Source organism: Triticum aestivum, chromosome 2B, assembly GCF_018294505.1.
Source record: "Triticum aestivum cultivar Chinese Spring chromosome 2B, IWGSC CS RefSeq v2.1, whole genome shotgun sequence".
NCBI lineage: Eukaryota > Viridiplantae > Streptophyta > Magnoliopsida > Poales > Poaceae > Triticum > Triticum aestivum.
The window spans coordinates 54,008,801-54,013,219 of NC_057798.1; positions in this window are offsets into that span (position 1 = coordinate 54,008,801).

The following is a 4,419-nucleotide window of genomic DNA, read 5'->3' on the forward strand; positions in this document are numbered from 1 at the left end:
ACGTGCAAGTGTGAAAATGGTCCTGTGACCTTAATTTATTTTGCACTGGACGTGCCTCTGATCTTCATCCATGATATTTCATCTAATTTTTAATTTCTTTAATTCCTTATTTTTACTAGTAGCGTGGGGGAAAAATGTGCGCTACTAGTATTTATGATAATAGTAACGTGTGGTATAATATATGCGCTACTACTGCTTTGTTATTAGTAGCGCGGGTTCCACATAGTAGTAGCGTGGGTGGCACCCGCGCTACTACTAACTTTTTAGTAGTAGCGCGGGTGCCACCCACGCTACTACTAACTTTTAGCTGTAGCGCCTTATTAGTAGCGCCGGTCCCCGCGCTACTGATACACCTAAAACCCGCGCTGCTGCTAGCCTTTTCCCTAGTAGTGCTGCTGCGCAGGTAGTTGCCGTACTGGGTGGGATCCGAGTCTTCCACCTGCCCGTCCTCATAGCCCCCTCCTCCTCTCTTGCCTGCGTAGTGGATGATGTCGAGTGTGCAGGCACCCATCTGCTCCCCAGAGTCCATCTGTGCCCGGACAAGCTGTGGTGATGAATCACTACAAGAAATATGTCAACTTGTGACCACCACTATTGGTCACTGAATGGTCACAGTTTTCCATTTGTGACCTTTTTTATGACCAAAACCAGAAGGTCAAAAGCTGACGGTCGTAAACTGTCATTTTTGACCTTCTCTGTGAGAAGGTCATGGACGTTTACGACCAAAATATGCCTACTGTTTTGTTTTAGTCACTAGCAGCCTCCCATGCCACGTAGGCATCCAATGTGGCAATCTAATGTGGCACAAGAATCAGCCCGGTCCAATTCGGTGTTTATATGGGCCGAGCCCATTAATCCAGCCCATTTATATGGGCCGAGCTCATTAATTTTTTATCAGCTTCATGGACCAAGCCCAACATTGTAGCCTTTTTATTTATATTTTTCTTGTTATTTTTTACTAGCTACATGGGCCTAGCCCAGCAATTCAACGTTTTTTCTTGGCCATTGCCTTTTATAGTCCATTTTTTTCGCCCTCAACCCTTTTATAGTCCATTACTGTTTTGGGCCTCGTCCTTTTTACATTCCATATACTTTTTGGGCCTTGGCCTTTTCGTTTGTCCCACTGGTCATCTTTCTATTTCTCACACTCTCACAATAAACAAATGAAAAATATTTCAAATGGCAAGAGAACATACTAAACTGTTAAAATGATAGCCAATATTAGCACCAAATATGCTGACTACTATACAACATACGAGATTACAGTATTTACAATACAACCAGATATGCTAGCCACTGTACAACATAACTAGCACTACTAACTCGCTACTCTTTACTTTGTCGGGCTTCAAGCTTCTTCAAATTTCTTCAGCCCGGAGCTCCCGTAAAGAGAGGTAACACCACACTTTTAGAGCTAGATCAAGGCACAAAATGTTTATTTGGTTGGCTCATGCTGCAACAACCACATAGAAGCAAAATTATAAGCACAAATACACCAACCATCTCAGTTCAAGCAAATGATCTATATTAGCAAAGCATGAAAAAGGAAGCAGCACATGGCAGGAATGTTTACAACATCTCAGTTGATGACTTCAAATAGGAATAATGTATACAAGTATAATAGAAATATATGAGAAACTATCACAGTACAGAAATGGTATCGCAGAATTATATAGCTAACTCAATGATAGATTAAAATGTTTTATTCAACACATGGAACTCAAAAGAACTTTTCTGGTTAGTCAAGAGCAACTTAACTGCAGAAATTAGATAGTATGAAGGCAATATTCTAATGATCAAAACAGATGAAGTTGGCAACATAATATAAGCAGAAGTCAATTGTATTTACTCATATTTTGTGTGTCCAAGTAGGTACTGGTGGAAGGGTGTACCTGAATGTAGGGCGTGAGGAGCTAAGCGCCCACCTGAACTGGAGCTGTAGTAACCATGCAGGCAAGCATCACCCAATACTTGGGAGCGCCAAAAAGAACACCATGTCCTCAACAACAGTCATGTGCACCTAGATCAACAAGAGGCGCCAAAACAGAGAAATGAGAACAAAATGTACATATTCAGATTTTTGGATTGATAGTCTCTGAACTTTCATGTATCTTGGAAAGGGAAGGACTGCCAGCAAATAGCACATATTCATATTTTATTACTGTTCCAAGCAGCAGTATATATGTATGTGGCATCACATAGCTATAGAAACAATATCATGAGTAAACTGAGCATTTGCAAAAGTAGAGCCAGGTTCTCTCAAGGATTGTAGCCTTTCATATATTTATGATACCTACTTCCTACATGATCATTTCACTCTAATCCTACCTGACTAAACTAACAAGTGCTCAGATTACTAGTAAGCTGGGTGCAAATTTATCCACTCCATATGACAGTATATCTAAGAGGTGGCAATCAATTGGTCCAACAATGCAATATAGAAGCTCAGTTGTAATAAATAACTACAGGACTACATTAGCTCAAAGTTGCAGTAGCTCAAAAACAAGCAAAACAAGTGTTGATAAGAAAAGGCAAAAGGCTAAAACACATGTTTGGCCAGAAGAACTAAAAGCTAAACCATGTCATTTCAGCGAGAATGACTCATGCAGTTATAGGAAAAATACAAAACTAGCAGCCTAGAAAACACGTCGGCAAGTTACAGATAACTGATCAATGATAGAGCAAATTTAGCTTGCTGAGCAAGTTTACTTAGTAGAGCAAGATGGAGTAACCCAAAAAATAACAAGGAAAGCAAATGTACTGCAAATGACAGTTCACCAGAGACTTTCAAGTTAAAAATACTCCCAGGGGTAAAGGATGTATGTTGTAAATTAATCAAGTAATTCTTTTTTGTTCTCATATTTTTCACCCTCTAGACACTGCCTAGAGCACTTACAAGATGACAAAGTTAATTTTGAATAACGCATATGGATTATTATCTTCTTCAGTAAGGGAGGCACATTTACAGCTAATTAAGCACGATGAAAGGGACCAAATTACTACATGTAAGCTCAAAGGATGACATTACAGGCCCACTTCTGGCAAGAAGTTGGAACAGTTTAACTTGCATAAAGGAAAAACCTACTATGAACATAGTAGAACTGAAAAGGTTACACTTAGCAAATCCTGAAGCGTTGTACTCAAATAAACAATATATAGACACATGTGAATCCGAAATTGATTAAAATAACAACGTCAAGATGCTAGTAGTTGATACCATTTTTGGATTCTTCTCACAGTAATAAAGCAACATCAAGAAGCTAACAACTAATACTAATACTACCAGTGTGAATTACTGAAACATGAAAATAAGGAAGTTGCACACTATGGTGGCTTCTCTTGTTATAAAATCAACTTGGATAGCACAATCTGATATCATCATGCATATTTGAAGTGAAGCCTTAGTCCCAGTTATCTGCAGGACTACCCCTGCACTATATCTTGGTCGTCAAATGCTTGATAAGTCCATAGCACAAAGAACTACATTGAACTTTCAGTAAAAACAGACATGTACCACTAAGGTTACTACAACGACGGTTGAACTTCAAGATAACACATGATGGCCAATCTTCAAAATCTGGTTATTAAATTCACCAGGAATTCAAGGTTTTGCCCGTATCAAGTACAAAATGGAAGGGGCAACTTAATAGATACACACGAGGGTTCACCTATGAGCGTGCTCGCACAAATTCATCCAGCCGATCCCACACCTCCAGAGCAGCCGGTCTGTCTTGATGCCTTTTATTCTTTCTTATCTGCGCCATAGGTTAGTAACACAATAAAGCAGCTGTAAGTGGGAGCAAAATAGAATTTGATTACAATAACCAAAAAAACATATGGAAAATTCCTCCCACTCACAGATATGATTTTGACACTCCACTGTTTGACCACTTTTGCTGAATCGACACTATCATCTTCAAAGCGTACAAAGAACCCAATAACTGAGAAAAGTTTAAAATGTTAGGCCACAGATGGAATTGACTTGCTGTGCCGAAAAGAGAAAAAGAGCAATCTAATGTCCCATGTTGCATTACAAATACCATTTATGTCAAGTTAGTGGGAGGCCTTGCTAGGAACGGAGATAGAAGGCACAGGCAGGCAGATATGATTTGGTTAGTCATAGCAGCAGCGATTTCCTGCTAGACGGTCAATGTCAATGCCAAAAACAAGCATCATTTTAACCCAATTGGGTTAACAAAGTAAGCACTCAAAGTGTACTCACGGTACGGAACAACCCTATCCTACAATGTTGAGGAACAATTCAGCTATCCCTATGAACGTTAGTACGAAAATCTTGAATCACTGATGTGATGTGATTATTTCTACAGTCATTGGGCAAAAACTAACCAAGCTCGGAGATGCTAACACAAATACAAACAAGCAAAGCACTAGAGTGGCAAACCTTTGTTGAAGATGTCG